The sequence below is a fragment of the Phoca vitulina genome, unplaced genomic scaffold (assembly GCF_004348235.1).
Source record: "Phoca vitulina isolate PV1807 unplaced genomic scaffold, GSC_HSeal_1.0 scaffold12, whole genome shotgun sequence".
Lineage (NCBI taxonomy): Eukaryota > Metazoa > Chordata > Mammalia > Carnivora > Phocidae > Phoca > Phoca vitulina.
In genome coordinates, this window is record NW_022589715.1 from 39421052 (window position 1) to 39439788 (window position 18737).

At 41.1% G+C, this 18737-nt stretch overlaps 1 protein-coding gene across 4 annotated transcripts in view; it reads right to left on the reverse strand.

Moving 5' to 3' along the window:
• EML6 (EMAP like 6) overlaps positions 1–18737 on the reverse strand; it is a 263755-nt gene that overhangs the window by 120128 nt on the left and 124890 nt on the right. The window lies entirely within an intron of this gene.

The following is an 18737-nucleotide window of genomic DNA, read 5'->3' on the forward strand; positions in this document are numbered from 1 at the left end:
AACATAGTTATAAAATCAGTAAGTCCTGGTGATGTAATGAAGACTATAGGTTCATAATACTATATTGTATATTTTAAGTTGCTAAGAGAGTAGATCTTAAAAGTTCTCATTAAAAGAAAAAAGGTAGAGCTATGTGGCAGTGTTAACTAGACTTATTGTGGTGATCATTCTGCAACATATACAAATATCGAATCACTATGTACACCTGAAATGCATATGTCAATTGTATCTCAATAAAAATGATATACACATACAGATATACACACAGATCTCAGCAATGTGTTACACAGTTTAACTGTCATTGAAATACTCCAACCACAGTCCCTTCATAATTCCACTGATTGTCTTCAAGAGCACCCTTCCCAAGCAGGCCTGGTACCTATGGCTGCCCGCTAAGCATGAGCATGCCGGCCCTTCCCCACAGCCTCCAACAGCAGTTCCTGCTATATGAGGCTAAATGGCTTGAAAACCGAAATTTCTCCCCAAGATCTGGCACTGTATTTGGTCCAGTATGCAAACATTTTTTTCTCCCCACCACCCCTACTATTTTTTTACCTGCTCATTTTGGGGAACAAATTCAGCAGGGTACAAGAATATTATACCAAACAATCCGCCACCTGGAATTGCCAAATGTTAACATTTTTTAAAAAGTTTGCTTTGTCTTTTTTAAAGAGGTTTAGGAACAAAGAAAAAGTTTCCAACTCAGTGAAGACTGATGAGCCAGTCAAGTTACACAGCACACGCTGTGTTTTCAGACTGTGTCCTGAGAGTTCTTGCATTCCTCCATAGGGCCTAAGGGTTTTGGCATGGAGAGGGCCAGAAAACAAGAGACCGAGAGGCCAAGTTTGAGGACCCCACTCCTGTTTTCCCTCAGCCCCTCGCGATGTGTGTTTCATAGCAGATTTCCACTGAAGTACGGAAATGCTATGGAAATCCAAAGTGGAGAGGCTTTAGAGAAGGCAAAGGCAATAGAGTAAAATGATAAGGATTATTCCTGACTAAAGATGGGCAGAGGGGGAAGGAGAGAGAAGGAGGGAAGGAGTTGTTACATTTTCATTGTTTACAACATAAACTTAATGAGATGTGAACATTTTCTCTCAGAGACCAACTCAGGCTCTCTGCAAATACTCATTGATTCCAACAGATAAATTGTGTTTTGTCACATCAGACAAGTCAATCCCAGGGGTCCACCTAAAAAGACAGACAGGACACTAGGCCACTCTGACTTCCAAGGTAACTGTTTAAAATAGGAATCACGTCCTGAAAACACCTCAGTGGACAGAACTGTATTCAGGTTTCCTAATAACATCCTGTTTTCATCATTTCAAACCTAACTGCTGTTCTGCATGCGACACTGGTGAAGAGAATGGCAGGGTCTCTTCTGGGTACATTCTGGAGAGACCTTAGTGCATGCGGATCTGCAGGGTTCTCCCAGCATCGCCCTTCTCCTGTCTGTTGAGACTTGGTTTTAACTTCTCTGACACAGATGCAGAGAACAGTAGTGTAATAGTGGTTTCCTAGCCAGACTGGCCAAGGTGGCCACTGCATTGGGAAATTATTAAGCTGTCTTTGCTTTTTGTCTTCTGCTGTGGGAGTCCAAAAAACATAAGGTATTATTTGGAATATGGTTAGAAATCCACCAAAAATAAAGAGAATGCCAGGAAAAATCATCCTAATTATTTAAAACCAGAGAAGTGCTCTTTTATTCTGGGTAAGTGCATGTTTCAGAGACAGTATGAGCTGAAGGCATTTTCCTGAATTGGAGAGGTGGCCTTCTCAGACACACTCCTCTATGAGAAATGTGGGGCTCTGGCCTGTGCTTGGTCCAGATAGCCAGCAGATGGCAGTAAAGAGCAACCACCCACTTAAAAATCGGCTAAGGCAAAGACCAAAATCTCACCAGCCCCTTGCTGCGTTTTGTATTCAGACCAGAGAGTGGTAAATAGCATCTTTCTAATCCTTTTGGTGGATGTCCTGAAACCAGGGTATTAGTAGATCTCATCCATGAGTATCCTGAATATCAACACAGACCTAAGGGACACTGCTTATTTTTCATTGGCTCACTGAATGGTTAAGTACATGGACTGGACTTATATGCCAGCCCCAGGCCGTCCCAGCTGTGATACGGCAAGCTATTCAGTCTTTTAAATCTTCAGTTTCCCTGTCTGTGAAGCGGAGAGAATACTGGCACTCGCTGTTATAAGGAATCAATACAATTACATATTTAAACACTTGACCCATGTTCTGGCACTTAGGAAATTAATAAATATGAGTTGTTATTATCTTAACCAGCAAGTTTTTATTGGTCTCAGCGGACAGCACCCTTGTTGTATATGCAGTCAGGTTCCAGCCCCAGGCAGGGTTAACACCAGGAGCGATGAAGAAGTCGCTGCATACACCTTCCCTGGAATCTCTTAGTTACCTCCTTGTGTTACAACTTACGTGTTGTTGTTTGTTGTTTTGATGTGCTGGCACCACAGAGCCTTAGAAGGAAAGGCTATGGTCCAACACACAAAGACAGAACAAACTATATGTGGAATAAAATGGTCTTTCCCCCCAACTATTTGGCTCGAGAAGGGAAGATGGGATGTGTGTGTGTGTGTGTGTGTGTGTGTGTGTGTGTGTGTTTGTGTGTAGTACATATTAGTGTTCTTAAATCCAGTGCTTTGCCTGATATACAGCAAAGGGCCAAGAGCAGATACTCCAATCCTCTGGTGCATCATAATCTGCCTGAAAAGTGTTTTTAAAAATATGGGGGCCTGAACCCCAACCAGAAACTCCTCTCAGTCTGGAGTGGGGCTAGACATAGGTATTTTTAGCTCCCAGGGCTGAGAACCACTTTTTGAGAACCACCACCAAGCTGTTCCCAAGCTACTGTGTCTTATCAGACTTATCAGTCACATTGTTGAAAATTCAGATTTCCAGGCTGCACCACCAGCTGATTCTAATGCAATGGTTCTTTAGCCACAGGTTGGAAAACTGCCCTAGCAGATTAGAGAGCCCAAGTTCTGATAAGTAGAAAGCAAAAAGAAAGTGCATACTGAGAAGTCCAAGTCAAACAAGCCAGCTGTGTAAATGGGCAGGAATGATCCCCACCGACATTACCCAGCCCTGGGCCCAGAACCTTACATGTACGCTCACATGAGCTTACAGGAATGCTCACAATGGCTCAGGAGGAGGCCCTATGGACAGCACCAGGCCCTAAATGGGACCAGTAAATATCAATCAAATAAATGAGGAAATTGCAGTGCCGACAGTGTACATTTAATTGCCCGAAGTTCCAGAGTGAGCAAGCGACAACAGAAATGAGGATTCGGGCAGTCCAAGTCTGGAACATTCTTCCCCACAAAGGTAATGCCCTTCTCCCAAAAGTACCAAAAATTAAACAAGATACGGTGATGGCTTTTTCCTATAAACCTAACCTTATTAAAGATGCCATACTAAGGAGCACCCTTGGTAAAGAGGTAAAAGGTAATAAAAAAAAAAAAAAAAGCACTCACAAGACAGAGTTCACTCAGACAGAAGAGGGAATGTAAGGAGAGGATGTGGAAATGCCAGCAGGGACCTTGGAGGCCCCTTGACCCCCCCTCAGGAGGGGGGTGACTAAGGCCACTGAGTGGGTCTGGAACAGGCCACGGACTCCTGGCCCTCCCAGCAGTTCTGATGTCCTTACGGTGGTGCTGAAGGCAGAGTTTGGGAACCTGTAGAAAACAAGAGGGAGGGAGTCTCTCCAGGGATTCATGAGCACAGATGACCAGGTGCAAGCCTGGCCTTACGATTTGCAGAGCTCAATACAAAATGGAAATGTGGGACCCTTGGTTAAAAAATGATTAAGAATTTCAAGGTGGCCACAGCAAAGCACTCACCAAGTGCAGGGCCCTTCTGGGCAGGAGACCCAGGGACCACACAGATCTCATGCCCTGGGGGATGCTGTGCCTGGGGACCCCCAGCAGTTAAGGATTAAATGGGATCCTGCATGCAGAGGGCTTGGCAGAGTGGGCCCCAGGAGCTATGGCAGGAGTGGTCAGGCCTCCCACAGGCTGGGCAGGGGCTAGTCTTACATTAGCCTGCAACTGGCCTGCCCCACCAAAGGCCCACAGCCTGCTGCACCAAAGGCCCACAGCCTGCTGCTCATGTCTACAAGGGCTCTCTGCCTGAGAATCCCAACGGAATTCATAATGAAAGTTACTCTTGACCAAATCCTTGGCTACTTCAACGTTCATTCCTCAGGCTCCCAAATCCTGTGGCCACAGGAACTCTGAAGCATCCACACAGCTTCACAGGACCTCAGAAGACAGAGCCACATGACCAAGCCCACCCAACAAAGAAACACCCAGGCCAGTTTTTATCTAAGACATGCTCAGGAAGAGTGTTTCGAGGGGAACGACTATCAGAAGGAACCAGACGGTCAGCTTCTGCCTGTCTGACACCACATTCCACCGCGAGTCTGAACAAACATGCCACCCATGTCCGTTGGCAGCTACTTCGCCATCCCCACCTCCCGCTCACGCTTGGTCCCCGGCAGCACCACCACTTTCTCAGCAGAACAACTGTGGAGAAGGTGGCAGGGCCCCAAGGACAATGGGGGGCACACCGGGGGAGAGGTGACAGAGGAAAGTAAGGAAGCCAGCCGAGGAACCAGGAGAACAATAGAAGGGACGTGCTTTGTTTCGATTGTAAACAAGGGTGTTCTCAGATTTGAGTTAGTCTTTTGAGTATTCTATACCAGGTTTGCTCGGCCATAGCCCTGTTAACATTGAGTGCTGGATAGTTCTTCCTTGTGGGGGTGATCGCAGCAAGGTGACACTGTAAGAAGCTCAGCAGTGTCCTGGGCCCTCCGGAGACAGGCCAGTAGCACTCCACAGTTGTGACAATCAAGAACGTCTCCAAACGCCAACTGTCCTCCTGTGGACAGAATCACCCAATGACTGAGAACAACTTAACCCCATGATCCTCAGTGTACTCTGAGGAAGGAAAACGGCATTAGGAAGAATAAATAGTGGGGAAGAATAACCTGGATTCCCCCCTCCCATCCTGTCCCCCACCAGCCGCTCTGTGCTCCAGAACAGGGTGACCTGTCTGAGGTGACAGCCATGATACACATCTCCCTAAACCTTTCTCTGACCTCCTATCACTGGTCTTCAGGGCTTAAGCTTGAACACAGCAGGACACAAAGAAAGGAACCAAGCTGTGTGTCCACTTCTGTGTCCTTGTCACTTGTGCTCCTCCCCAAGGCTCTGCACCCAGTCACTCCCATTCCTCTTCACACACTCTTCATTCCTTCAGCAACAGCTGTTTCCAAGGCACCTGCAGGTGCCAGGCACTGTTTTAAGCCCTTGAGAGGCATCAGTGAACAAAGAGATTCCTGCTTGCATACAGACAACAGCCATAAGCATAATAAAAAGCAAATCATATTGTTTGTTATGAGGTGAGAAGTAGATCTGGCAGAAGGGGATGGGGAGTGCCTGGGGTAGTAGAGGCAGAGTGGGTTTCAATTTTAAATAAGGCATCAGGACAGGTTCATTTGAGCAAAGTCCTGAAGAGGAGGAGGGCAGCAGTCCTGCAGATCCCTGGGGCAAGGGTAGGGAGAGGGAGCAGCCTGGGGGCACAGAGGTCACAGGAGACAGTGGGAGTCAGAGCAGAAGGCAGCGCAGGAGGAAGGCATGAGGGGAAGGAGTTAGTAGGCCATCCTGAGGCCTTCGATTCTTTATTTGGGGAAAAGAATAATGTGATTTGACTCACGTAAATTTTGAACGATCCTCTAGCTGCTATTCTGAGAATAACGTTTGAAGCAGGGACACAAGGTATAAAGCAACGGCAGACACCTATGTGAGAGACAGGGGTTCAGGCCAGCAATGGGGCAGCAGAGATGGTGAAAAGTCTAAGAAGGGGCATCTTGTATCCTGGGGACTTCAGCCTCCTACCCTTGCTTAATGCTGAGGGAATGCTGCTTGACCGAATACAAGATATCTCTGGATTCGAAGTTTATATAGTACATTAGACAGAAGCACAATTCAACAAATATGTGTTTGAAGTTAAAGTAAATACACAAAAAACTCCAATAAGCTGCCTAAAACATGCTTTTTAGAAGAGCTTATCCAGTTCCTAGGTGTGTATCTGATACTTAATAGACACTTAATAAATGTTTATTGAATGAGTACATATATAATACATCTTAATTACCATATTCCTCCAGACATAATCATTTACACCCACTAACTCCACGTATTTATTACCATTGATGTAATTCGTGTTGGTTGCCTTGCTTTAAGAATTAGTTTTGGCTTTTTTGTTACCGTTGTAAGTCATTTAAGCTTCATTATTTTATGCAGATCATAAATTTGTTTTAAAAATGATCCGACTCAAAATGCCTTGTTAAGTTTGAAGTGAGATAGAAGTTAAAACCCAAATCCTACAATTAGCTGGATGCCCATGCCCTGACCTCACTGTATTCATCCATAGAGTAAGAGTTCTACATGCTGACATCCAATGTCTCTACCAGCTCGCAAATTCCAGAATTTTTCACTGCAAAGTATGTTGGGGGTTCCACCATCCCATATATCTGAGAGTCCTTAGACATAACATATGATCCAATTACTTGGGGTCAGTTGCACTGTGGAATTCAGAATATTTTGGATTTCGGACTCATGTCCAAATGGGGTCTGGAGCAGCACCTTGAAATCAAATACTTCTGCAGTGATGTGTAAGAATATTCACATATATGAAGATAAACAGCCTCATGTAAGTTCAGGTCAAGTTTCACTACCAAATTAGTTATTAAAAATATTTTGGGGGGAAACAAACAATGAAGTTGGACCCTTACCCTACACCATTTACACAAATTAACTCAAAATGGATCAAAGACCTAAACAGAAAAGCTAAAACTACAAAATATTATAAGAAAATATAGGGGGAAAACTTTATGATACAGTATTTTTGGCAATGATTTTTTTGGATATGATACCAAAGGCACAGGTAACAACAAAAAAAATAAATTAGACTACATCAAAATTCAAAACTTCTGTGTATCACGGGACACAATCAACATAGCAAAAAGGCAACTTATGGAATGGGAAAAAATATTTGCAAACCACATATCTGATAAGGGGTTAATATTCAGAATTTATAAAGAACTCTTAAGATGTGGCAACAAAAAAACAAACAACCTGATTTTAAAATAGGCAAAGGACTTGAATAAAAATTTCTCCAAAGATACACAAATGGCCAACAGGCTTATGAAAAATGCTAAACATCACTAATCATTAAGGAATGCAAATCAAAACCATAATGACATGCCACTCTGCACCTATTAGAATGGCTGCTGTTAAAAAAAAGAAAGACTTGGCAAGGATGTGGAGAAATCAGAACCCTGTGCAATGCTGATAGGAATGTAAAATAGTGCAGCTGCTATAGAAAACAGTATGGCAGTTTCTCAAGAAAATTAAAAACAGAAATACCATATGATCCAATAATTCCACTTCTAGATATATATCCAAAGGAATTGAATGTAGGGTCTCAAAGAGGTATTTGTACACCTGTGCTCACAGAAGCATTATTCACAATAGCCAAAAGGTAGAAGCAACCCAAGTATCCATCACAGATGAATGGATAAACAAAATGTGGTATATACAATGGAATATTATTCAGCCTTAAAAAGGAAGGAAAATCTGGCACATGCTACTACATGGATGAATCCTGAAGACATTATGCTAAGAGAAACAAACCAGTCATAAAACAGCAAATCCTCTATGACTTCACTTATATGAGGTAACTGAAATATGCAAATTCATAGAAATGGAAAGTAGAATGGTAGCTGCCAGGGGCCGGAAGAAGAGGGGAAAGGAGAGTTACTGTTTAATGGGTATGAAGTTTCAGTTTGGGAAGATGAAAACTGTTTTGAAGATGATGGTCTTGATAGTTGTACAACAATGTGAATGGACTTAACCGATGTCACTGATCCACTTAGAAATGGTTAAAATGGGGAAGATGGCAGAGTAGGAAGCTCCTAAGCTCACTCTGACCCACAGACACAACTAGATAATACCCACATCAGTGTAAGTAACCCAGAAAAGGACCCAAAGACTGGCAGAACAAACTCTCCACAGCTAAAGATAGATAAGAGGCTACATTGAAGAGGATAGGAAGGGTGGACACAGAGTTGAGAACTAAATGGACCCAAAGGACTGTCCAGGGGAGGGAGAGATGCTGTAGGTCAGAGAAGAGAAAAACACACTCTCATACCAGGGAGCCCACTCAGGGAAGATGGAGCCCCATAACATTTGGCTTTGAAAAGCAGAGGGCCTGAATTTTGTGAGTTCTTAAAACCAGTGAGGCCTAGGGTGCCTGGGTGGCTCAGTCGTTAAGCGTCTGCCTTCGGCTGAGGTCATGATCCCAGGATCCTGGGATGGAGTCCCACATCGGGCTCCCTGCTCGGCAGGAAGCCTGCTTCTCCCTCTCCCACTCTACCTGCTTGTATTCCTGCTCTCACTATCTCTCTCTCTGTCAAATAAATAAATAAAATCTTTAAAAAAAAAAAAAAAAAAACCAGTGAGGCCTAAAACCTGGAACTTTAAAAATCAGCTCTGGGAGAGCCAAGAGAGTGAGAAGAAACTGAGTCCCCACCCTTAAAGAGCACAACAAACAGCTCTGTGGAGATACAGCATAAAGGCAGCAGTTTGAAAAATGCCTGGAGTCTACAAGAAGGAAATTTGTTTCCTAATCTCAGAGCATGCTGGAGGGGCAGGGATCACTGGGAGACTTCTCCAGCAACACAGGAGCTGGCAGGTACCATTTCCCTCCCCACCCCTACACTAGACACATGGACACCTGCAGGGACCAGCACAGCAGCACCAACACTCCTAACTTGTTAATACTATGCTGCACCTTTGTGTTCCCTTGCGGACAAGCCTTGGCTCCAGGTCCCTTCCACAGCAGACCTATGCAAACCTTGCTAACAACACACAATCCACCCCCATGTTCTCCTGCAGTTCAGTGCTACTGCATCTCTGGCAAATGCCTGTTCTGATGCAACTCGAGCCCAAGGTGGACTCAGACAGGCCCACTAACAATACAAGGGACCAAACACTGCCTCCAACAGGCAAAGATACCCATTTCAGATGACTAGACTGAAGGCAAAAGTGGCTCAGCCACAACAGTGGGGCACATACAACACACATGGGAGACGCCCCTGAAGCCCCATTCTGGTGAACAGGGGACATTGCCCTACATGTAGGGTACCACAGGACCTCTTCTTTGTAAGGCCACCACTTTCAAGAACAGGAGACATAGCTGACTTTCCTAACACAGAGAAACAGATACAGAGAGTTAGACAAAATGAGAAGATGGAGGAATATGTCCCAAATGAAAGAACAGAACAAAATCACAATCAAAGAACTAAATGAAATGGAGATAAGTAATATTCTTGATAGAGAATTTAAAGTAAATGTCACAAAGATACTCACTGGACTTGAGAAAAGAATGGAGGACCTCAGTGAGACCCTTAAAGAGATAAAAACAAAAAAAGAACCAATCAGAGGTGAAGAACTCAATAACCGAAATTAAAAATACACTAGATAGAATAAGCAGTAGACTAGAGGAGGCAGAAGAATGATCAGTGACCTGGAGGACAGAGTAATGGAAAGCAATCAAGCTGAATGGGAGGGAGAAGAAAATAATAATAAAAAGCGAAAGTAGAGTTAGGGAACTCCATCAAGTGTAATAATAACATTACTAGGGACACCATCAAGTGTAGTAATAACATTTTGCATTATAGGGATCCCAGAAGGAGAGAGAAAAGGAGACAGAAAATTTATTTGAAGAAATAATAGATGAAAATGTCCTGAATTTGGGGAAAGAAACAGAAATCCAGATCCAGGAGGCACACAGAGCCCCCAACAAAATCAACCCAAGGAGGTCCACACCAAGACACCTAGTAATTAAAGTGGTGAAAAGTAGTGATAAAGAGAGGATTTTAAAAGTAGCAAGAGAAAAGAAAAACAGTTATAAGGGAACCCCCATAAGATTATAAGCTCATTTTTCAGCAGAAACTTTGCAGGCCAGAAGAGAGTGGCATGATATATTCAAAGTGCTAAAGGAAAAAAACCTACAGCCAAGAATATTCTATCCAGCAAAGCTATTTTTCAGAATAGAAGGAGAGATAAAGAGTTTCCCAGACAAACAAAACTTAAAGGAATTCATGACCACTAACCCAGACCTACAAGAAATGTTAAAGGAAACTCTTTGAGGGGAAAGGAAAGACCATAAGTAGGAGTAAGAAAAATAGGAAACAAAAAATAACTATATCTACAAAAATCAGTCAAAGGATTCACAAAATAAAAGGATGTAAAGTATGAAACCATGAAACCATATACTTAAAACCTGGGAGGGAGGAGAGGAGTAAAGAATGGGTTCAAATTTAGGTGACCATCAACTTAATATAGACTGCTCTGTGCATAAGATTTTATATAAAACCTAATGGTAACCACAAATAAAAAACCAGTAATCGATAGGCAAAAAATAAAGAGAAAGGAATCCAAGTATATCACTAAAGAAAGCCAACAAACTCTGAGAGAAGAAAGCAAATGAAAGGAACAGAGAATTACAAAACCCACCATAAAACAAGTAACAAAATGGCAATAAGTACACACCTATCAATAATTACTTTGAATGTAAAGGGACTAAACACTGCAATCAAAAGCCATAGGGTCACAGGGGACGAGAGGAAAAAATAAAACAAGATGAAACCAGAGAAGGAGAAAAACCATAAGAGAATTTAGCCATAGGAAACAAACTGAGGGTTGCTGGAGGGGAGAGGGGTAGAGGGATGGGGTAGCTGGGTGATGGACATTAAGGAGAGCATGTAATGTAATGAGCACTGGGTATTATATAAGAATGATGAATCACAGGCCTATACCTCTGAAACCAATAATACATTATATGTTAATTAACTGAATTTAAATTTAAAAATGTAAAAAAAAAAAGACAGGGTGACGCATCTTTATACTGCCTACAAGAGACTTGTTTCAAACCTAAAGACACATGCAGATTGAAAGTGAAGGAATGGAAAAGCATTTATCATGCAAATGGAAGTGAAAAGAAAGCTGGGATAGCAAAACTTACATTGGACAAAATAGACTTTAAAACAAAGACTGTAACAAGAGACAAAGAAGGACACTATTTAGTCATTAAGGAAACAATCCAACAAGATGTAACAATTGTAAATATTTCTGCACCCAACATGGCAGCACGCAAATACATAAAGCAGCTAATACTAAACATCAAGGAAGTAATCAATAGTAATACAGTAACAGTAGCGGACTTTAACACCCCACTTACAATCAATGGATAGATCATCCAAACAGAAAATCAACAAAGAAACAGTGGCTTTGAATGACACATTGGACCAGATGGATCTAACATATAATACTCAGAACATTCCATCCTAAAACAGTAGAATACACATTCTTTTCAAGTGCACATGGAACATTCTCCAGAATAGATCACATATTAGGTCACAAACAAGTCTCAACAAATTCAAAAAGATCAAAGTCATACCATGCATCTTTTCTGACCACAACTCTATGAAACTAGAAATTAACCAAAAGAAAAAATCTAGAAAGAACACAAATACATGGAGGTTAAATAACATGCTACTAAAAAATGAATGGGTCAACTAAAAAATCAAAGAGGAAATTAAAACATACATGGAGATAAATGAAAATGAAAATACAACAATCCAAAATCTTTGGGATGCAGCAAAAGCTGTTCTAAGAGGGAAGTTTACAGCAATATAGGACTACCTCAAAAAGCAAGAAAAATCTCAAATAAACAACCTAATCTTACACCTAAAGGACCTAGAAAAAGAATAACAAACAAAACCTAAAACCAGTAGAAGGAAGGAAATAATAACGACTAAAGCAGAAATAAATGAAACAAACTAAAAAAAATAATAGAACAAATCAATGAAACTAGGAGCTGGTTCCTTAAAAAGAGCAACAAAACTGATAAACTTTTAGCCAGTCTCCCCTTCTCCCCCCAAAAAGCATAGAGAGGACTCAAACAAAATCATAAATGAAAGAACAGAAATAACAAATGACACCACAGAAGTATAAAAAACTGTAAGATTATGAAAAATTATATGCCAAAATAATTAGACAAATTGGACAACCTAGAAGAAATGGATAAATTCCTAGAAACATACAACTTCCCTAAACTGAATCAGGAAGAAATAGAAAATTTGAACAGATCGATTATCAGCAAGGAGATTGAATGAGTAATAAAAAACTCCCAACAAAGAAAAGTCCAGGACCAGATGGCTTCACAGGTGAATTCTACCAAACATTTATATATTTATATAAATTTTTTTTTAAGATTTTATTTATTTATTTGACAGAGAGCGAGAGAGCACAAGCAGGAGGAGCAATAAAAGGAGAGGGAGAAGCAAGCTCTGCAGTGAGCAGGGAGCCTGATGCGGGACTCGATCCCAGCACCCTGGGACCATGACCTGAGCCAAAGGCAGACGCTTAACCATCTGAGCCACCCAGGCGTCCTCTACCAAACATTTAAAGAAGAGCTAATACCTATTCTTCTCAAACTATTCCAAAAAATTGAAAAAAATTCATTCTATAAGCCAGTATTTCCTTGATACAAAAACCAGATAAAGACACCACAAAAAACAAAACAAAACAAAACCCTAGAGGCCAATAGCCTTGATGAACATAGATGCAAAAATCCTCAACAAAATATTCGCAAATCAAATCCAACAATACTTTTAAAAAAAATCATTCACCATGATCAAGTAGGATTTATTCCTGGGATGCAAGGGTGGTTCAATACTTGCAAATCAATCAATGTGATACATCACATCAACAAGAGAAAGGATAAAAACCATATGATTATTTCAATAGATGCAAAAAAAAGCATTTGACAAAGTACAACATCCATTCATGGCAAAAACCCTCAACAAAGTAGGTCTAGAGGGAACATACCTCAACATAATAAAAGCCATCTATGAAAAACTTACAGCTAAGATCATACTCAGTGGTGAAAAAATGAGAGCTCTCCCCGTAAAGACTGTGAAGAATGTTCACTCTCACCACTTCTATTCAACATAGTACTGGAAGTCCTAGCAACAGCAACCAGACAACAAAAAGAAAATAAAGGCATCCAATTGGTAAGAAAGAAACAAAACTTTCACTAATTGCAGATGACATGATACTATAGAGAGAAAACCCTGAAGAGTCCACCAAAAAACTACTAGAGCTGATAAATGAATTCAGGAGGGTCACAGAATATAAAACCAATATACAGAAATCCATTGCATTTCTGTACACTATTAATGAAGCAGCAGAAAGTGAAACTAATAAAACAATCCTATTTACAAATGCACGAGAACTAATAAAATACCTATGAATAGACTTAAGGTGAATTAACCGTACTCTGAAAACTATGAAACACTGATGAAAGAAATTGAAGACAATATAAATGGAAAGATATTTCATGCTCATGGATTGGAAGAACAAATAGTTAAAATGTCCATACTACCCAAAGCAACCTATAGATTTAATGCAATTCCTATAAAAAATACTAACAGCATTTTTCACAGAACTAGGACAAAAAATACTAAAATTTGCATGGAACCACATAAGACCCTGAATAACCAAAGCAACCTTGAAAAAGAACAAAATAGGAGGTATCACAATCCTAGATTTCAAGTTTCACTACAAAGCTGTAGTAATCAAAATAGTATGGTAATGGCACAAAAATGGACACATAGATCAAAGGACAGAACAGAGAACCCAGAAATAAACCCATGATTATATGATCAATTAATCTTTGACAAAGGAGGCAAGAATATGCAATGGGAAAAAGTCTCTTCAATAAATGCTGCTGGGAAAACTGGACAGCTACATGCAAAAGAATGAAACTGGACAACTTTCTTACATCATACGAAAAAATAAACTCAAAATGGATTAAGGAGCTAAATGTGAGACCTGAAACCCTAAAAATCCTAGAAGAGAGCATAGGTAGTAATTTCTGACATTGGCCATAGTAACATTTTTCTAGATAAGTCTTTTACGGGAAGGGAAACAAAACCAATAATCAACTATTGGGACTTCATCAAAATAAAGAGCTGCTTCTGCACAGCAAAGGAAACAACCAACAAAACTAAAAGACAAGCTACTGAATGGGAGAAGATATTTGTAAATGATATATCTGATAAAGGGTTAGTCTCCAAAATAAATAAAAAACTTACATAACTCAACACCAAAAACCCAATCTAATTAAAAAATAGGCAGAAGACATGAATAGACATTTCTCCAAAGACATACAGATGGCCAACAGACACATGAAAAGATGCTCAACATCACTCATCATCAGGGAAATGCAAATCAAAACCACAATGAGATATCACCTCACACCTGTCAGAATGGCTAAAAACATTGGGGAGGATGTGGAGAAAAAAGAACCTTTGTGTGCTGTTGGTGAGAATGCAAACTGAGGCAGTCACTGTGGAAACAGTATGGAGGTTCCTCAAACAATTAAAAATAGAACTACTGTATGTTCCAGTAATCCCACTACTGGGTATTTACCCAAAGAAAACAAAAACACTAATTCAAAAAGATATATGGACCTCTGTGTTTACTGCATTACTTACAATAGCTAAATTATGGAAGCAGGCCTAGTATCCAATGATAGATGAATGGATAAACAAGTGGTATACATATAATATGGAATATTATTCAGCCATAAAAAGGAATGAAGTCTTGCCATTTGCAACATGAATGGATCTAGAGAATATAATGCTAAGTGAAATGAGTCAGTCAAAGACAAATACAACATGATTTCACAAACGTGTGGAATTTAAGAAACAAAACAAAGAAAAAAATAATACAAACCAAAAAACAGACTTAACTATAGAGAACTGATGGTTACCAGAGGGGACGTGGGTGGGGGCATGGGTGAAATATGGGAAGGAGATTAAGAATACACTTATCTCTACGAGCACTGAGGAATGTACAGAATTGCTGAATCACTATATTGTACACCTGAAACTAATGTAACATTGTATGTTAACTATAATGGAATTAAAATTTTAAAAATGGTTAAAATGTTTATCACACTTAAAAAAAAAGTTGTTCTCAAAAAAAAAATATTTTGGCATTCCTGGTGTTTTGGCTTTCAGAACTGTAGATAAGGGATCCTGGACAAATTAACTTGTTGGTTTATATCATCATGTGTTCTTGGCAAGAGTTTGTTTGCAGACTTACCAATCAGCAAAAATCCATTTAAACTCACAAAAATGTAAAAGTCATTGGTGTAAATGAAATACTACTATTCCTTTGATTGAGGAATGATCCTCCTGGCGTCTGAAGGCCATTTTGTTTGACTAAGACTTGGGCATAGGCCAGAAAGCCCCAACCATCAGCTCTGACCCTGCAGATTCAAGCTGATGTGAGCATGACCCATCCCCAAAGCTGGCTCACCCTCAATCCACAGTGGGCTTCATTGTTTTCACTGGAAGCCAAAGGTCTAAATTAGCTCAAGTTCAACCAGAAAGATGTAAGAGAACTGATTAATCCTGTCTCTCTCTAATAAATTGCTTTTTTTCCCTGACCTTAGTGTTTTTCTTAATGTAAACTGTTCCATCTCTCTTGATGTTTAGTAATTAATAGTTATTAGAAGATGCAAATACATGCAAATCTTAAGAGTGTTTACATACAACAACTTGGAAATGGCCATTTGGAAGTCTACAGGAGGGGCACTAGCCATCTTCATAGGTAGCAGACTAAGTACGTATGCTTTATAAATGGCCTAAAAGCTAGTGAATAGCAATTTCTGAATTTTAACTTTTATGTTTAAGAAACACAGAATATCAGTACTATGTCATGGAAATTGGGACAAGGCCATGATTAATTCTCTTGCTAAATTTGTTTAGAAAGCTGTTTGAGTAAAATGGGAAATCACTGTATTTCCATGGAAGTGAATTCAAGAGTCATTGTTACTCAAAAAGTGAAAATGTGGAAGGAGGCTCATTTACATCAAGAAATTCTTACAAGAATGAAGCCATCCGTACATATCATTTCATGTCCAGATCAAGAGCAAAAACGTAATAACATTGCTTTGCTTGAATGTGCTCCTTTCAAGTGTATTTTGTTTCCATTTTTGAGGCGAAGGGCCTGAAGGTAGAGGAGAAAGCCAAGGGTTCTTTCAGGGGGGATCAGGTGGGACAAAGTACACCTAAATGTCCTCTGCCCGCTCTGCCTTCTTCCTCCTGTTTCATCCTTTCCCCACGCCCTTTCTGTCCCTGTTCCTTCACTCTTTCCCCTACCTTCTAAGCAAATGCTCAGAGGACCAACGGTAAGGTACTGGCTAGTGAAGGGGAAGCTGGATCAGAAAACTGTTTACATTCCAATTACTTTTAATCCTCTCCTCATCCCCTACATATCTTTTTTTTTTTTTTTTTTTTTAAGATTTTATTTATTTATTTGACAGAGAGAGAGATAGCGAGAGCAGGAACACAAGCAGGGGGAGTGGGAGAGGGAGAAGCTGGCTTCCCGCCGAGCAGGGAGCCCGATGTGGGGCTCGATCCCAGGACCCTGGGATCATGACCTGAGCCGAAGGCAGACGCTTAACGACTGAGCCACCCAGGCGCCCTCATCCCCTACATATCTTAATCCCTGGGTCTCCTACCTCCTTGTATCCAAGAGGGCGCCCCTGTCACAGGGGGCCTGGCAGCCCGCCTCTGTGAACACCAAAGACAAGGCTGCTCTGAGAACCTCTTCTGGTTCTGAGCTCGGCAAAGGTGCTTCTGAACTCAACAGCCCCCTTGCCTGCCTCAGGGTGAGGATGCACCAAGGCTGGGCGGAGGGCAAAAGAGCCTCTTGGAGGTTTTCCCCGCATGGCCCTCCCTTCACAGACTGGAGAACTTCAGCTGGATCTGGGGTTAACCACACTTCAACCAGGCTTTTGTTCTTCTGACGCTATACATTCAGCCTGTTTTTCCACTGAGAGCTGGAATGAATGCCAACATCTCTTTGGAAGTTTGATGGTACATAGCAGACGTCTGTTACAGTGCTGTCAAAAGCGTGACAGGCAAAGGCACCACTGACGAGGGGGAGGGGAGGATACTACACGGAGAAAATTTTTTATTTCAATAGTATTTTAAAGAGTAAAAAATCTATAAACAAAATAGTAAAGCCATGATTTCACAGATATTATTGCTTATAGTGAGGAAAAGTAAAAAAAAGAGCTGTATTAAAATCAATTTAAAGTAAAAGACTGAGAAAATAAGAATACTGGTAGTGAGCAGGCACTGTAAAAATCAAGAAGGTGGCAAGAATATGGCTGCATTGGGGCAATGGCACAAATTCTCAAGGCTCCCTTGGTCTCAAACTGCAGCGTGGTCTTTAAGATCCTTTAAAAAGCATAGTCCATTACTCCCACGGAAATAGAGGCTCTTGTCTGACCGGACATTCACCTACAAGTGCATGCCAATCTCTCTCCTGATAAACTGTAAGCCCAGGCACTACAGGTCGCCTCTGTGTGGTGCAGGCATGCTTCCTGTCTACCGTGCACCACCTATTGTCTTCTTTGACCTTGGCAAGGGCGTGTGTGTGTATGTATTTGTGTGTGTGTGTGTGTGTGTGTGTGAATCTTTTGACACTGACACAAAGTGCAGAGCGTCCCTGACCGTCTGACTCTGGGGGACAGGAGTTGGCCATGCAATCAATATAAACCCCCAGTTACCTGGAGGCTCCTTCTGCACTGGCTCCTGAACTCTCCTTTAAGAGCCCAAAGTTAGGAACTCGGTATCAAATAGAAAAGCAGAACAGGGTAAATATGGTTTCTGCTCTGCTACCCAGTCTAAAATTTATACCTTAATTGTGTGATACAGTTTTTGGATGAGCTGGATAAAGTGACCGCCAGAAAGGAATCATCATTGCTGGTTGATGCTCCCCAACAACCAGCCAGTTTATGGTCAATAATCCCACCCAGTAAGTTAACTCATCCAGTATCTAGTATATGTGCTCTCAGTTACCTTGAAATATACACCAAGAAGTTTCATGATTCAAGGTTGAACATTTTTGGCTGCTTTAGTAAGATGTTTTACCTTGCTCTTCTGGATGCTTACTTGCTTATATATCTGCCTCAAGTATTTTTCCGGATAAAGTTACAAGGGCTCATCTCTGTGGCAAAGAACTTAAGGGCCTCGGCTTGTTGATGCACTGAAGCAGACACTAAATTTTACAACTTGCAATGTTGACCCCTGTGCCTGGAATTCAGAAATGCATCCAAACCAAGATCCTGAGCTTCCATAAGAAAACAACAATCCATTCTCCAGATTGGCTGATTTTTTGTATTTAATAGATATTTAAGGAAGCTGGACTCTGGGTATACACAGGAAGTACAATATCCAGCTCACTTCCCTGCTTAATTTTTAAGAAAGGTTGGGTTGACAACATTCTTTAAGGAGGATGGCCTGAAGAATAGGTAGTATTCTCTCAGTCTTCTGGAATCCACCTCAGGTCAGCAGAGAGCTCTAAGCACCGCCAGACAATTTGGCCTTTGGAAGAACCTCTGTGGCCACATTGCCATGAGCCTGCATCACGGGGCTTCGTGAAAGAGAACCTGATGAGTAATAGCTCACTCCGTGCCTTTTGAGGACTTCTGATCTCACGTCAGGGTTCTCTCTAGGAAGATTCTCAGGAAATTTCTCCCTCATCTTAGCACTGGGA